At 34.1% G+C, this 18968-nt stretch overlaps 1 protein-coding gene across 7 annotated transcripts in view; it reads right to left on the minus strand.

The window, feature by feature from the left end:
- Positions 1–18968, minus strand: part of LOC143258408 (toll-like receptor Tollo) — an 81131-nt gene that overhangs the window by 42784 nt on the left and 19379 nt on the right. Inside the window, exon 1 of one of the 7 annotated variants that reach the window (XM_076517311.1) lies at positions 14071–14093. The exons of the other annotated variants lie outside the window; for them this stretch is intronic. The gene's annotated coding sequence lies outside the window, so the exon portion shown is untranslated. Of the gene's footprint in view, positions 1–14070; positions 14094–18968 lie in introns of those variants that run through there. 7 annotated transcript variants of the gene reach the window in all.

An 18968-nucleotide genomic window follows, 5' to 3' on the forward strand; every position in this document is an offset into this window, starting at 1 on the left:
CGGGCCATTAGAACGGTAACTGACTATAGACATGGTACGAAGTCGGATGGTTAAAAATATGTTTAGTTAAACTCTATATAAATTAGTGCTCGTTAATCGATACTCATTTCTCAGAAAAATCAATTTAATCAAGGCCCAACTTCTTAATCAACCACAGAAACCTTATAGACCACGAACACTTAGCGGTAAAATAAATTCGTCGAACAAAAGAAAGTTCACAATGTACACATTTCTAAACGTGTGCATTGTACAAAGTTTTTAACATACACACACAATGTTCTCACAGCGACCGCTATTCAACATATACATAGTATTATTTTAACAGAAAGTGTATATTAGGCCACATAAAACATACTTTACATCATAAATTAATATGTTATACAGAAGATAAACTTAATAAGCAAAAATGCTTGTCGAATTTTCTGTGTTGTGCATACGGAACACTTAATAAGTAACTACCGTACAGAGTCACAAACTGCTCAAAGTTTCTCTTATCAAAGTATACTCTCTCTAAATGAAGTACATAGCCGTAGTGTTTTCACAACTGGTAAATAGCGATAAATATGTTTTGCCAAACAACCACTGAGAATCTACAAGATTTTTTTTTTATTTCAAGTGTAGAATTATTCAAGACGGTTAAAAATTATGTTTGCAGGATGAAAGAAAGAACAAGTGTGAGGAATATTATTATTTGCTCATTGTTTGCAATAAAGCTCGATGTGAAACTCTGGTTAGTTTTTCCGTTACATTCTGGTAAGCATGATATGAGTTCGAAACCGCATGAGGGAATCAACTCAAAAACAGACATCGTTACTTTGTTATGCGATTAGGTCATTCTTTAACCATGTGCAACTGGGAAGACCTTGTGTTAACTCTACTTCTGACACCCATAGATTTCTGTCAAAGTTGGAAACAAATAGAAAATGTGTTTTTACCTTGCTGTTATATTGTTCTGTAACGGTGAGTTATATATTCTGAATCACATTGAGAAATTCTATATTTTTGCGTGAGCAGATTTGTTTGTTGTTACCCTAAAAGGTATACACAATAGGTTATCTATGGTTTGTCCATCACGGGCATCGAGACCCTTTCTTTTTTAGCGTTAAAAGCCTTCTTTCAGACGTACTACTGAGTCACTAAGGCGAGTGAAAAATAACTAAAACTAGTTTAAACCAGTTATTTTCTATGTGAAATACGTATGATATATCCCAGAAAATTATACGATTAATTGCAATGTTGGATTTTTTTTATTTGTATTATTTGTATGATTAATATGCTATTAGAGACCCAACAATGAAAACTTTATTAATCCACAGACAGCTGATGCATAAATAATTCAGAGCAATATGGCTACAAAAAGGACTCCGTCGATAATTCTAGGGATAATTGTAACTTTAACAAAGTTCCACAAAATACGGGCTAACTTATTAGAACGGTACATTTTTTTACTTTATTTTTCTTTCAGTATTTCACTATTTTTTAGTCTTATTTCACTATTTGACTAATTTCTAATGTTAAAACTGTTATTTTCTCTACTGTTGTTGTTTCTATTATAATTTATCGCTGACCGATCATGGCCTCTTACTTCTCGGAGAACAGCTAAGCCTAGTTTCATACTTGGATATTAGTACCACACACATCTAACTGCTGCCACGAATAATGTGTATTATGAATATTTACATACTGCTGCTTTTTTTTGCTCATGCGCTGAGAGTAGAGTGTTTATTATGCATAAAAATGTGTACTTTAACTCACCTCACAGTAGAACCTTAATTCACAAAGTTCATCACACTACTGTCTCTTCGGATTAGACGTTCAACATTTTGTTATGTTTTCAAGCATTGAAAATAGTCTTTTAATTGTTTCTTTTATTTAACCTTGGGATGTGAAAGATGGCCTCTAAGTCCATCCTGTTGAAACTTTCGTGTTTTTATACGATTTTTTCAACATGAACGAATAAAATATAAAGCATTCTAACCATGTTTTAAACATTTCAAATGGAATAATTTAAACATTTTACCCTGTCAGTTCTCCTTTCCTCTCTTTTCTACTTTTATTTACCCTTTGTTAAATTATACATTCCATTACTTTAGAATGATACTTCAGAAGAAATAAAAAGAACTTGCAAAGACACATCATTCACGAACGTGTTTTAAGCGTTCACTTATAGACACGTATAATGAGTTTTATATATATATATATATATATTTATATCAATATTAGTTCATATGATAAAAAGAACACAAAAAAGTGAGGGTGATTAGTTGCGAGAATAATGACCCCCATCGTATAGAATTGTAATATTTCTCCGAAAAACGAGATTTAATCTCGAAGATATCATTTTCACCGAAAGAAAGTTTTTCCTGTTTTCAATACAATGTCAAATTCTCACTCAGGTAACGTAATTACCGCCATATTTGATCACGTGATATGTAGTGTAACCAACCACAGAGCCCTGCATCGTGCACTGCGTTTCCGATGTTTATATTAGAAACATTAATGATAAATCAATAAAATATAATAAGTGAAGTTTTACAACAGCAATTTACAGAGACAATCGCACTGCAGACAATGGTTGACAATAAAAGAAACAATATATGATGATTATATATTTGCTGAACTCTTCAATAAGATGAACTGAGAAACTGAATAATCCATACAATTTTCATAGTGTGTGTATGTATATAAGACAGAAGAAACTGTAACAACCAGTTTCCAGACAGAATCCATTCCTCAGTTCGTTTCTTATCCTGTGTAAGATCTTAGTTCCAACTCTACTTGATGAAGCCTCTTTTGAGCCGTAAGTAATTGGAAAAGAATAGTACTAAGTTTTTTGTTGGTTTTTTTTACTTTCGTCCATCTTTCGTGATCATTCATTATTCGTTGTTTTTGAAGATTTACGATTGAATGGCTGAAGAAATTTTCTTAGGGTTGAATGGGGAAGTTATTAAACCTATATTCACGATATTCTTCCTACCACGAAGGATAGGAAACTTTTGAGTAGCTGGCAATTATGAATACAGCATGCCTGCAAACAGGAAAGTTAGCGTTCGACAGAATTTTTCACGAGATAACAGATTTTACATATAAAATTCGTCACTAGTAAGAACCAACTTTTGAAAATGGTAACCTAATTTGTTTTCTGAACATAATTTCAGTTGCATTTTACGAATTTCGGAGTTTACTTCTTTTACTTAGATTCCAATCCTAATACAGCTGCTGAACATTGTATACTCGTTTTCAAAGTTAATCAAGAACATTAGCTTTTTCGGTGTTTTGTGGATTTAGTTTTCATGACGTCACGTTTTATAAAGAAAAGACTGGAAAATAAATCATCTATTTGTGTTCCAGATTTTAAGTTGAAATCTGTTATGGTTTACATCGATCCTATTTTCGTGAAACTAATAGAATACACTCGCTAATGCATAGTCCGTGAAATTGTTATTATATCGTGTATTATGTTTAATCTCTTCCAAACAGTGTCGTTACACCCACCTATCATAATTTAGCTTATATCGTTTCAGCTACTCTGTCAACGTATCTAAGAACTTTGAAAGTTGTCATGAGGTGCTTAGGAAGACAATTCACCTCGGAATGCGATATTTTTTATGAATCTTGTAAGAAGAATGCAGTGACCAGACTACACGTGTCTTGTTAGGCTGACAAGTCAGAGGGGCATACTCCCCTGATCTCCAGCTGGTAATGCTATTAGAGCAGAGTAATCCAGGAAGGCTGAGATCTCATTTCGGTAATACGAGAAAGCACAGCTTGACAACTGTCGTACTTGTCCTCAATTTTAGACGTCTTAGCAGTTGCTAATGAAAGACGACGAGGCTTAAATCGTCTTCTAGATGAAAGATGTCATCGCAGCAGCAAGTGTCCTCTTGTGATGTTTCAGTGAAATCTCTTACCTCGCGGATTAGCCATTTCCCAGGGTCTCTACACCAGTTAATACACAGGATATGAGAGTCAAAAACAAACTAACAAGATCAAAGTTGACTCGGCTTTACAAGAACTGGTCAGACAGTTCACAGCTAATCACGTCGGTAGCTGACTCAATAGACACTGCTCTTTAAGAGCAGAAAATCTGTGTTGTGTTTTTTAGTGTAGAAAAACCCTTTTATACATAAATTTGTTTTACTTTGTTCAACTACGACTGATTCCACACACACACTATCTGGTCTTTAATGGCGGGAGATTTGTGTTCTATTTGTTACTGTAAAAGACAAATTTTCCTGTGTAATTTTATTTTGTTCAATTACGACTCATATTTCGTATGAAACCAATATGGACTAATTAGATCCAGCTATTTTAATGGTTAGAGATTAATGAAAGAATAAGAATAAAGGATTTACCAATGATAATAAAATATTTCGATAATGGTAAAGAAACAAATACACATAGCGTGATTTGTTGTTTTTAGCAAGACTATCTATTAGAACACACAATCAATATTTAGAAAGGTGTTTTATGTCGTACTTTATCCACAGTGTGCTTTTCATACCTATCCTGGTATGAATCTTATATAAAAAGTAAAAATAACTGACAAAGAAAGCCAGGAATTTAAGATGAAATTTACGCCATAATAATTCAGTATCAGTAGCATTGCGGGATGTTTCCGGACTTACAATGCAAGAAATCGGGTGTAGCTCTGTGCTTAATTCCCAAACAAACGCACCTAGCGACTTAACGGTAAGTCCGAAGGCGTTTAATGCTACAAATGAGTTTCGATATCCGTGGTAGGCACAGTACGGATAGTCCATTGTGTAGTTCGTATTTAACAATAAACAAACCACGATTGTACTTGCCTCATCAGTAAGTGTTTGTATAATGAGAGCCAGGAGACACTACTGGTGTTTATAATCCTACGTAAAAAATTAGTATTGAAGTTTCCTTAAGACAACACCATTCAGTAGGTGTATTTTGTTTAATTTTTATAATTCAGTTATATTTCATTTACTATAACATCAGTAGCAGGACATACAATAAGCGTTGTTTGCACCAGCGACTGCTTTAGTTAAGTGTCGTACGCTCAGATTCGAACATCAGTAATATGGGCTACTCATTTCTTTTTAGTATACCCTGAGTACAAATATCATACATAAACTTTTTCATAATCTTGCGTCTGGTAATTAAACGGACACGGAAAAATTTTCGGTAGTTTATAACTATATTACATATTTATGTAACGCCATTATTAACAAGTTCACTTTCTTCTTACTCTGTCATCGTATTGTTCCATTGTTTTTTTTTTACCTTGACGTCTTCATCAAAATTGTAATGTAGGTAATGTCGTTAGCTCAATTTCATAATTAAAGTAATACTCGTTTCACGATTGGGCTTTGGCTGTAGAGATAGATAGATAGAGAGTATATTCAGTAGAGTAATGTTAAACACACTTTAAAGTTTTGTTTTAAATGAAAGTTGTATTTATAGTCGGTGTTGTTTATGGTAAACAGATTCGAACGTCTCTCGTATGTTGCAGGCGCAAGTTCATTTATTCGCTGTTGAGGAAAAATAATCACGATGTAACAATTTAGAGAAACCAACTTAGTGCATTATGTAGTCTTGTGTTCTAAGTAGTAACAAACAAAATCTATGTTAGCTGGGCCAACCACGGGTATTAAAACCAGGTTTTTTAGTGTTATAAGTCTGCAGAACTATCACTGTTATTTGGAAGGGGATGAACAGACAACTTTGAAACAGCTTATGTACTTACTACACCACTGCTGTAGGTTGAATGTTTCATTATCTTTTAAGGCGAATAAAATAAGAATGTCCTCAGCTGGTACGGTGGTAAGTCTACGAACTTTCAACGTTAAAATCAAGGGTTCAATTTCCCTCGGTGAACTCAGCAGATAGCTCGATGTGGCTTTGTTGTAATAAAACACAATAAGAACGTCTAACTTTTATGGTTTCGTTACGGAGGCAGGTCAGGACGTTGAACTAACCGACTTGTTGGTTCCTGCATATTACAGTACCAGCTCATCGTTAGAAATTGTCTAAATACCACTGCCAGTGACCGTGCTGTCCGTTGGCGGCGGTTCACCCTGGTTGATCGTGTTGATAGTTAGCCGCTAGAATATTCAGCTCTGTTGTACGTAATGTCTCTTTGAGACACGCGTCGCTGCTGACACTGTAACTTAATTATAGTACAAGGTATTATAATTCCACACACTCTATTCATTGGACCAACCTGTGGTAATTAGCTGACCGTTGACGAGACAACACCAATACGATTTCATAGCAGTATTGGCGAGTTGCAATGCGACACTGTCCATTGGGCAGACTTTTCTCAGTGCTGATTGTATTTTTTTTTATTCAAGTAGGATTCAAATAAAACTCGGAATACTTAATTAAAACCTTTAATCACGTAATTCCACGTGAACCACATGGTAAACAGGTGTGGCCAAGGCTTTCCCTTAATACAGAGGATACACTCAAACTATTCAGTGACGTCCGTACGTAGCGTGTAATTAGCAGGCCAGTCATGTACAGAGCGTGACCAAAGTTTCATTTTATTACGTCTCTTTCAATGGCAATGTTGGAAAAAAAAAGTGTGTTTTTTCTGTGTCTCCATAACGACAGCTGAGAAACCAAAATTAATATGTGATTGAAGAACGCGGGGGCTTATTATTTTAGCGAAGGCATAGATATAATAAATTACATCATTACGTTCTTTTCCAAACTTCGTGCAAGGTTTCTAGAGGAAGAAACCCCCGAAACAACAACAACAACAAAGAAAAGAATAAAGATGGGTGATTATGAATAGCTAGTGAGACTAATATATTATAAGACTGATTTACGACTGGCCAATAATCATACACTTATTTAACGTTACTAACAAGAAAAAAACCCAATAAATTACATATTTGTTCATATAATCTTGCGCTAAGGATAAGACAGTTAATTTGTTCATCAGTCCATTGCACCTTTAACAGTGTATGATTGGTTCTAGTCAGTATTTGTAGATTAGCTATAGTCTTTTAATATCACTAATACAGAGAGAGATCTCTATTGACCGTTTTTCGTCCTTAAGGTCAAGTAGCGTGGGTTATATAATCTAATAATTACAAGTACAATGCTAACGTCTTAAAAACCGCTCGTACGATTACCAGAATCACGAGACATTGAGAGAAGAAAGAGGTATGATCTTAAACAAAAGTAGTTAAAACTGAATGTCACGATTCTCCTTTTAAAATACACCATTATGATACTCGAGAAAGTTGCACAAACTAAATATCAAAGAATTATATCTTTCGAGCTGAAGTGTCGTATCGCATACCAGAGTTCTACCGAAACGGAAAACTTATTCAAGGCTTTGATCCGAGTTTCAAGAATACTAACAATTTTCTGACGAATATTTATCCAAGTCTTAACGAAATCAGTTAATACAGGAAGATCAAAATCCTACGAGAAATAGATTATCTTCAAACCCAAATCTGAATTTTTTAGCCGCGGCAAAACGCCTCGTAGAATGTCTCAGAGTTTGTTTGTTCTTTTCAGGTATAATCTGTCATCTCATAGCTCTATATCTTGAATGATTTGAGATCTAATTACAGTCGCGGCTGTTGAGAATTCACTTTTGTTAAGAATTGAAGAATTCACGAAACTTCTGAACAGAATTAACTCAACTCAGAATAATTTTTCACGATGAATATTCCCACTTCCCGGGAAATATAACTTTTTTATTAAAACAGTATAAAGGAAAATACTAATTATTGACAACCATTTGTCGTAACTAATCACATTTATTAGTTTACAGCCGGTAAAGTAGAGAACAAATTAGTGGTCTCGTCGTGAATTTAGCTTCAGTAGCTGGGTAGGTGAAATCTCAGAGAAGCTGACATTCATATATTGATGCGGTTGACATTTGGCGGTGACATTCGATCACCCAGTGTTGCGTGATAACCAGCAGGGTATTTATTGCTGTGTTTATCAGAGAAGGTAAACTAAAATATGTTTCATATAACACTTTAAAAAAAAAATGACAGTATATGTCAAACATTTCAATCGCTGATCAAATATATAACTGTAGGTTACGAAGCACTAGTCTTCTTAGCACTGGAAAATCACTTTCCACTTTCCCAGTATAATAGTTAAGAAACATAATAAAACCATCTGAACGAAGAACATTCGCAAGTTTCTAACCAATGATACAGAAAATGTTTACCTCAGGAATTTGTAATAGTATTACAAGTGAGCAACATTACAAATAAGTGGTTTCAAGAGGACCGCTTCCACCAGTATAACATACTCGGTCTTCCTCCCTCGTGATTTCTACCAGTATAACATACTCGGTCTTCCTCCCTCGTGATTTCTACCAGTATAACATACTCGGTCTTCCTCCCTCGTGATTTCTACCAGTATAACATACTCGGTCTTCTTCCCTCGTGATTTCTACCAGTATAACATACTCGGTCTTGGTCCCTCGTGATTTCTACCAGTATAACATACTCGGTCTTCCTCCCTCGTGATTTCTACCAGTATAACATACTCGGTCTTCCTCCCTCGTGATTTCTACCAGTATAACATACTCGGTCTTCCTCCCTCGTGATTTCTACCAGTATAACATACTCGGTCTTGGTCCCTCGTTATTTGCACCAGAAAAACATGTTCGGTCTCCGTCCCTCGTAACTTCTACGAGAACAGCATTTTGATATGTCTCTCGTCACTTCCACTAACCTGAGATCCCTATCGACGAAGATCCACAGGCTTTGAGGGTTGTTTAAAGATTACAGACGGTTATTCTAATATTAATTGTTTCAACGAACAATAGATACATATTAGTAATTGAATCTAGTGACTAGTGTTCGTACGATTCCTCAAGTGTGGTGTATACTAGTATTTCTCTATTGTTGCTTTCTTTAACAGTATTGACTCTATAGAATATTTAATATATATAGTTTTGTCATTTTTTAATTGTTTGCTAGTATGCTTTTACTATATAGATAATTTTGCATTGTTAGCTTAGTAGAGACATTTAGGACAACCTAAATCACATAAATTAGCCGTACCTTTATCCTCGTGATATTATGATCTTTATGTCAGAAAATATCGTTAACAGCGACGGTTCCTAACTGATATTTATAAACAAGAAAGTGTAAGCAGTACATTTAATTGGCTCTGCTCGTTTCCTGATCGATTGTTATTTTAGGGTAAAGTAGGTATTTTGATCCGTTCAGAAGTTAATATTCATTTCGCTCAGTTGTGTATTGTCACGTACTGTAACTATTGTGAGGTAATAGTTATAATTATCGAACAATCACCAGAGTAAAACGAAAAAAATATTTTTAATACTACTTGAATATTACACAACAGAAGCGGTCCAATAACGGACCTTTCTCAAATGGGAGAACACTAGTAACCATGATGACTCAAATTTTCTCATATTAATCACTTCTGTATGTATTTATGCTTGCCATTGACTGTGTAAACTGAGTTTTAGTCAAGATATCGTATAATCACCAGTTTTAACAAGACCTTCAGATCTCTACGAAAAACTTTGCTGTTTTTATCAACAACTCTATAGCTTTATGAAAAGGTAGTTAGATAGTGTTTCGAGTCAAACCTACCGCTAACAATCGATACGTTGGATTTCTTCTACCCTCCTATCGCTTTATCTGCGGATAGAAATTTAACTACGATAATAGTTTTAGCAGCAAATGGCAAGCACAGAATGACACACACACACATTATCACTTCTTCAATATAATTAAATATGCCGAATAGAATTATGGTATTTTTTCTTTTCTATAAAAAAGCACACAATGTATTTTTGAAAATTAAACTTAATTTTAAATAACCACTCCCTCAGTTAGTAATCCAACTTCCGAATTTTAGTCGTGTCAAAACGTACTATTGTGTAACCTCTTTATCTTTGATGTTAAAGTTGTATCTTCCGATTCTGTTGAAATCATGTACTTATAACGTTTAAATGTTGAACGTACTCCATTAAATAATAATAATATAACTTGTGAAGAAGGAACAACGTTGTATGTGACTAATGTCAACAAACATAACTGGTTTACTTGTCCAACAAGAATCTCCATGTGATTGTAGCGAAGAAGTATTGAATTTACCGCCTGTTTTTAGTGTGTTTGCGTGCGTGCATGCATTTTTGCAGTCAACTGCGTAAGAAAACTACAAAACCACAAGTATCTATGTGGATACTTTTAATCTACTCCGTACGCCAAGGTTTTCACTGGAACACATCCACAAGAGAATAATAAGCTGGCAAAGAACGACTTATAAATATAATATAAAATTTATATTTTTGATGGAACACATGTTTCGACAGAACATTGGCCTGTCTTCTTCAAATCGGAAAAAAATATACCAATGCTCTATCGAAATATGTGGTATGTCCCCCCTAAATAAATCGCCTATTGTTAGCTTATTATTATATTAACATAATGCATTTCCTTACCCAAGTATCAACTACTAGAGAATGTTTAGCTAAAAGCAAAAAAAAAAAAAAAAAAAACTAGTTAATGAAAATATTCATAAAACAGTCATCACATCTATGTCGGTAGCGAAAATTAATAAAGTTTATAAGATTTGTTTCTGCAGTTTGGTGGGTGAGAAGTTAAAAGGACTTACAAAGCTGAAACTTGGGATTCAATCTTCCTTTTTATACAGATCACAGACAGCCATCAGCTATAAGGATGTAACAAACAGAAATATATACCTTTATTGTCAATGTAAATTGAGAATCGTCATACATTGGTATGTTATATCTTTGTGAAGAAGGATTAAACGTTTTGTTAGATATTCCTGTGGTATTGGGACCATTAATGTTTCTATCGGTTCATTACCGCTCGCTTGTTTATGTTGAGGTATAGGATATTTGTTCTGTTTAGAATTAAGCACAAAGGTACACAATTGGCTATCTGTGCTCTGCTCATTATGGGTATTGAAACCCCGTTTTTAGCGGGTATGAGTCCATAGATATGCGGCTTGCCACTGGGAGGTAGCTATATTTGTCCTTAGAGGGAGGTTTTGTTTTGTTTATTCTAGCCGTTTTGATTTGCTATGCTATGAACAGCCAGGTGATTAGGGAACTTGACTAGCTCTGAGAGTCTAGGGTTCGTATCGCCATATCACAAAACATACTTGTTTATTTCAGCCGTTGTGATGTCTTATAATGTCACCGTCAATCCCAGTATTCGTTGGTAAAAAGAGTATCCCAAGAGTTGGCAGTGGGTTCTGATTACTAGTTGCCTTCTCTGATAAATTAGGGAAGGCCAGCACAGATAGCCCTTGTGTAGTTTTGAGTGAAGTAAAAAATAACAAACAAACATACAACGAACACGTGCAACCTCCTTCCCATAGAGTAGCTTCAAACAAATTGTTTAGTTTCGATATTATCTATTTGAAAAGTTACAATGCTTGACTTCGCATAGTCACAGTAATACACAAGACTTTCTAAGCGTCAATCGATAATTCATACCATAGTTCTGAATCATCGATCCTATATTTTTACTCAGAAATTGAAATTCTGGTATTGATCGCAACACATCAATAAAAATTTCTAAAAAGTAGCCGTTCTTTATAATTTGGTATCGACACAAATGAGACATGAAACTAATGTAAACAAATTATCATCAACGATTACACAACTAGCTCTGATACGTCGCAAAATACGCATTGCTTTAACACATTAGTATTAACTTTAGAGAAAGTCAGAACAATTAAAGTTTTCGAATATCAATCAACACTGATAAGAAATTAGTGTCAAATAGCTGAAGAAACGGTAACAAGAGATAAAATTTAAAAGTGTGAAATTGTACCGATCAATAAATTGCTTCAACACACTTGATAATCTACTATAGACGTCTATTTGGTACTACGAACGAGTTTCATGGGTTCGTATTTTGACTATGATCTTACCATTGTTTGCATAACGGTTGTGTTATCTATCCTATATCATGTTTAGTGAGCCTAACTTCCATAGCTGTAAAGAGCTTAGTATAACAGAATACATTAAGACGTAGGCATTTTAATTTTAGTTGGGTTTTTTTTCTCTTTTAGCAACGTAGAAAACATTAATGGAAAACTAGCAGACCATTAAAATCGGATAGAGCAAATAGGATTTACTGGATATGTAGCTATTTTATGAGTTATAATATTACATTTTGATCAAAATTATATTACATTGAATTGAAATGTTTAACCACTACCAGTTATCTTAAATTATAATATTAGTAATACATAATTTGTCTAGAAAACAAATGATGCAGTAATGTTCAAATTGCTAGACAAATGTTACTGTGAGCTAGGCAAGACTTTGTTACAAATGTTACTGCGCGTTAAGCAAGACTTTGTTGCAAATGTTATTGTGTACTAGGTAATACTTTGTTCTGTAGAATACTTGGGCTGTCAGAGATAAATAAAATATTTGTTTAGGAGAGCACTGTGTGTGTTCACCACATAATTAAAATGTTTCTTCTACTGGATGCCATTGTCCTTGTGGTATATAACTAAAATATTTGTTTTGGAGAACATTTGTAACTTTATACCGTGATCAAGGTTCTTAATAACTAACTAGAGCATTACGAGCATTGTACAACCATGTCGTTAATCCTTTTTATACAAACATGGAAAGATTTACTGTAAAAGACTACAACACACTAGCTATGGCAACTTAACAAAAACAAAACATTTATTTGGAATTTAAAGCTTAAAGAAGATTTGATTACGAAACGTTGCAAGTTTTTATCACAGGAAATATCCACAATACCCTACTAGGATGTGTTTTCTAACTAACTTTAGATTATGGAGAACAAAGTAACGCTATAGCAGGTCTTATGAGTACAAAACCAATTTAGTATCTACTGTTGTGAAAAATACAAACATCCGCGTAACTCGTCATCAAACCAAAAACCACCAATAACCTATTTGTAGGCTTATACAGTTGATGAGAAATTGAACATTTTAATGCCCAATATTTTTATTCTTTTCTCTCGAATGTGAATTCTTGACTATCATAGTGTTTAACAAAAAGCATACGTGTATGGAATACCTGGAACAAAGGTTTAAAAATATATATTTAATAGGTCTAAAACGTCCATAGTTTATCAAAAAAGGATTATAGTTTTGATTGAAAATTGTAAAAATAACAACTATGCTTAAGAATATTATTAGATATGGACAGCTTTCACTATCGTAACCAGTTTAACAATACTTAGAATACTACTGTAAAGTAATACACGAAACTGAAGTAAACTTTTTAGCACAACCTACAAAAATATTGTAATTACTATAAACTATAACATACGCTCTAAAATAATGATTGCTTTAATACGCAAAATAATAACGAGATTGCTCTTAGAATACACACAAAATAATGTGATTAGAGATACGCACTTTAACATTCAAGTTTTAGAAGTACTTATATTTAGTTTGCGCAGATAGCCATCGTGTAGCTTTGTGCGAAATTGAAAAATAAACTAATTAGCTTCCATAATAATGCATTCTAATACCTCAACTTCAGTTGTTTTATGTCGAAAGTAAAGACGTAATAAATAGTTTTAAAATAGAAACTTACATATTTCTTGGTAATGCTTTGGTCTTTTTGTCCAAGAAAGTAACACATACATTAATAAGAATGGTGAGGGCTTAACACTTTGTATTGTAAAGACCACCTCCCCCTCCCCATCTCCTCTCCTTTTAACATAGTCGCATTCCACAATGGGCGGAAACAAATGCCCGCCATGCTGAGAGATGCCCCTTAAAGGTGAAGTCTCTTGTCTGGTGGGGTAGGATCGTTGGCTCTGGAGCCGAGAAAAAATATGTATTGGATTGGGTGGGTGTTGAGCCGTTGCCAGCTAGCTGTAGCATTGTTTGACCCATTATATGTATACAAACCTCGCCGTTAAGATTTTTGTTATGTATTTCTAAAGTCAGTATACTGCAATGAACACAAATCTCCAATAAATATTTTTAAAAAAACATGACAAGTACAGGCTTAGAAGTTGATTAACCCTAAAAACTTAGCATTTGAATATACGCTATTGAGCTATAGACACTACAATAACTGTTAGAAATAAGAAAGCAAAAATCCCTTACTTTGAAAAAGCGATAAATATGGACTAACTGTAGCCTCTTTCCAGAACTAAAGTGGAAAAAAAAAGTTTATTAACAAAAAGCAAGCTTGTAATAACCATTTGAATACGAAATAAACAAAAAATGGCAGCAAGAAAGGACGACAAGTTACAGTCAAATATGATAATATATTCTAACTCCCCATAGAAATAACGGACGTATTTAGACTTCAAATCAACGAGAGGTGAGGTCCATATGCTGAATTATGCTCAATAATATTTGCAAGGTGATCTTCCCCACAAGCAAACAAAAAAAAACAAGTGAAACTGTTCATGTTTTACGTAAAATTTAAGAAACTCAGTACGTGACAAGCCTCCTGTGGCTCGAGGCTTAAACATAGGTTCGTCACAGCAAAACAACGAAATCTGTCGAAATCCTACCACTATCGTCTTTACGTTTCATCTCTCGCTCTCTAGGCAAACATTATTTCCATTGTTGACGTTCTTTCGTGTTTTCCACAGACTAATTTAGGCAAAACATTTCAGCCTCATAATGGGTGGGTGTTGACTGTAGATCACGATAAAAATTACTTGTATTAATATTTGATGAATTGATGACATATTTTAGTTAAAATAGCTCAATGGTTGCCGCGGTTACGAAAATGCTCATGAAAAAGGAAATCTAGTGAGACGTTTTCTATCATAGTAACTGAAATTTATGTGCTGGTCTTTTTATATTGATGCATGGCGTTAACAATCTCAGTAAGGGATTTCAAAGTAGGGATTCTTGTAGAAAAATTTGGGTACTGCGAGTAGACGTTTTAAAAAATATTTTATTTGAATATTATGAATGTTTAAAGAAAAGCCTTTTCTATACACTGTGAGCTTAAGTACTTTATGTTGTTAATAATTCTTCAGTTGAAATAGAAAAAAAGAACGAAGGCAGTGTTGCTTTTATTTTGCATTACTTGAAGTTTAAAAAGAGTGCAGAGTTCGTTAAATTTCACGTCTGGAGTTTAGTTTATGGTAAAAATATAAAATAATTAAATACATAATACTTTTTTATTTTTAGGGATACGTCTGCGATATGACAATATTTTATTGAGTTTTCTTATGAGTTGCCCTCTGGTACTTTACTTAACGCTAAGTCTAATGGCTTATGAGTAAAGTTTGGAGCATGATCTCCACGATGGAAGCGATATAGATAACCCACTGTGTGGTTCAAGAAACAAACTTGTGATACTCCATGCAACTTCAATAACACACGCAATCTGAGTGCTAAAATGTATATTTTCAAAGTCGTGTAATCTCATAAACTACTACAGTAATTTTACTTACATTTCAACAATTCGTGCAAGTTTAACTATATCTTTTAACACCGTATGTGCTCAGCATGGCCAGGTAACTGGTTAGGGCGCTCGTCTCGTAATTTGATGGTCTCGTGTTCGAATCGTCGTCACACCGAACATGCTTGCTCTTTCAGCTGCGTGGGCATTGTAAAGTACAGTCAATCCCACTATTCGTTGGTAAAAGAGTAGCTCAAGAGTTAGCGGTGGGTGGTGATGACTAGCTCTCTTCCCTCTAGTATTAACATTGCTAACTTAGAGACAGCTAGCGCATATAGCCCTCGTGTAGCTTCACGCGAAATTCAAAACAAACAAAAACAGTCAGGCGGTTTCCATTTGCAACTGCAGGGGTCTCTGCGCCTTGGGATAAAATATTGGTTTCTAATGTAATACCCGCATTAAGGATTTTTTTTTTACTAAATTTCTAGCTCCTGGTACGATTTCGTTTACTTTTGCTACATTTACTTCTGACATACCACTCGTCAAAGAACACAAATTACTTTCTTGTGTTGGTGGTAATTTTACAAATCAAATAAACTTTAATGACAGTTCAATTAATATCCAATCAAAACTTCATTTCTTGTTTCACCTCTATTTATTATTTTGGCATGAATATAATTGGTAGAAATCTAGATCGAGGGATTTGTTCAGTTCACTACCTAAACAAAAACAGTCTCACGTACGTTATTTCATGACAAAAGAGATCAATAGAAATATTACACTAGTATTAATTATTACTAATTATTATTACTATTACTATTATTATTACTAATTATTACCAAAGGTTGGGTGGTGCAATCAAGCAGATTTGGTAATTAACGACAAGGTCTCGAATAAGAGTTCGAATTTTTAACACTTCTTTTGATAGCTTACATACCAGTACACACGTATTCCTTGCCATGCAATTTTCAGTTAATATGTATTTTGTTACCAAGTTTCTTCTAATTAATGCATCAAACTATGTTGGATTATCCATACACAGTTTAACTGTAGAAACTTTCTACTTATGGGCACTACATCAAAGTTTTAAGTATTCAACCTTTGAAAATAAATATACGAACTAATACTTATTGCATTGAGAATAGAAAATAATTATATTTTTAGGTTTAACTAGAAAATAAACAATAGTAGCAGCAAAGAATAGACGAAGATTTAAATACTAGCATATTACTAATTTCTCGATGTAAAGAAAAGATTTAAAAAGAACTTTAGTTTCATTGAACATTAAGGCATGAAAGAAAAGTAGCAGTGTGAATACAGGACATGTACAAGTGTGAATACAAGAAAGGTAAGAAAGAGAATTCAAACGACGAACCGATGTTATGGGATGTGAAATGGCATCAGGAAAAGATTCAATTACTGTGAAACCATTGAAAAAAAAGAAAAGAAATAGTGTTGTGTGGATATGCAGTATCATTGAAGGATCAGAGAATTGTATGTTTTGTAATTTTATTAATATTTTGAATTCACAGAGATATAAGTTGTTAACATAATTGTATTATAATGAAGTTTCCGGTGTATATTTCTAGTGAATGTTTCTGTCAGTTTCTGCTCATTCCTATCTCTGCAGCGCGACCGTGCAAGAGACCATTAAAAAAAAAACAGATAATTTATCGTTGCGAGAAATTTAACCAAAAATAGAAAAACAAAACTATGAAAAATGATCTGCAAAACACAAAATAAAGAAAGTTATGAGAAACCTGGGCTTGAAAAACACAAAAAACAAAATACAAACAAGACGACGAAAATCCTGAATTTTCAAAATATTAAGGAGAGATAAAACTTGATCGTACAAATATGTATAATTATTAATTCTCCTTCACAGCCCAAAATGGACAAGGTGTTTTAATTTTATTTCTTACAATTTAATTTTGTTAAAGCTTGATTAGTTATTAGCTCGGTTATTGGTTTTACGCTTTTACTTTCGAAGTAAATTTCCAGACATTTGGTTTACAACTTTAAAACAATGAAGTAATTTGTTCACATAGGATTATGAAATTCTGCTCAAATTCCCAACAGAGAGTAGTTTTAGAAGTTGGGAATACAATCACTTAGAATTTCAATAAGACATTTGAAAGTGCCACCGCAATTAGATAATGGAATTCAATGGTTTCAGTGTCTGCTACCTCCAGCAATATAAGTCGGCCAGTTCTCTGAAATTATAGTAAACATAGACTAACATAATGATTAAAGGAACATGTAGGGGTAAAAAATAAAACCTACTTGTTTAAGACAAATGTGCAAGGCAATTTGTAAGCAATTCGCTGAAGGAAGGTTGTTATTCGTATGCAGTATGTCTTGATATGAACTATGATATTACTGGCTAAGATATGTACAAAGTCAATGGTTGTTGAACTATGACATTCGTGGCTAAAGTACTTACAAAGGCAATGGTTGTTTTTCAGTGCGTTATCAGCAATTAAGAACACTTAGATAATATCAGTGGGTGATAACTCGTCTTCCATGGGTGTTCGATGTTTATAACACCTTGATAGAGCCAGTGAATGTTGTCTTGTACTACATTTTCGGTGATTTACAAAAAGTAAATTATGTAAGTGGGTGTTAAAACGTTTTGCGTTGTGTTTGTTTGATTTAAATTTCGTGCAAAGCCACGCGAGAACTGTCTGCGCTAGCCATCCCCAATTTAGCAGTGTAAGACTAGAGGGAAGACAGCTAGCTAGTTATCACCACCCACCGCCAACTCTTGGGCTACACTTTTACCAACGAATAGTGAGATTGAATGAAACATAACGCCTCCACGGCTGTAAAGGTGAGCATGTTTGGTGTGACGGGGATTCAGATCCGCAGTCATCTGACCATGGCGGGATTTTCTTCTGGTGTGTATTCGTTTATATCGCACTCCCTTTCTATTAACTTAGTTAGATGTAATATTTGTCTTTAAAAAATTATGCATTTCTATATTCGCACCTTCAGATATTACATATAAGTTGTATTATTATAGTTAATTCCAACGAGACTTAGGAACAAATAAATACATGGTTATCAACTAGTGTGTGTTGGGTGGTCCAGAAAAGGTGGATGAAACGTTCAGGCTAAAAAAAAACGAGATAAAATAAAATATTTGGAAACTGAACCTTCTGAATAAGGTATCATTGATGAACTGTATACTCGTAACTTGAGACTTATTGTGTATTTGAGAAACTTTAATAAAATTATCAGAACTGATTTCACTAATATATATTAAAACATCAAAACTGATTTCACCAGTAAAACATACATTGTAGTCCCCCTCTTGTACAACGCAACTCCACGGAGTTACAAAGCTAAAATCAGCGGTTAGATTCCCCTCGGTGGACTCCTCAGCAGATAGCCCAAAGTGGCTTTGCTATAAGAAACACACAATATACATTTTATCAATTGTGACATTTTTTACATTTGAGGGTATTCGCTTGTCGAACACCCATATGAAAATTTTTTTCGTTCTCGCATTGAAACAATCCCGTATTCGAATATCACCGTTCATCATCCACTATATCCATGAGTCGCCGCTTACGTTAGTGCTATTCATCTACGAAGCACTATATTAACCGATGTTCTATATCTACAAGATACCGAT

This window comes from Tachypleus tridentatus, chromosome 8, assembly GCF_004210375.1.
Source record: "Tachypleus tridentatus isolate NWPU-2018 chromosome 8, ASM421037v1, whole genome shotgun sequence".
Classification (NCBI taxonomy): Eukaryota; Metazoa; Arthropoda; class Merostomata; order Xiphosura; family Limulidae; genus Tachypleus; species Tachypleus tridentatus.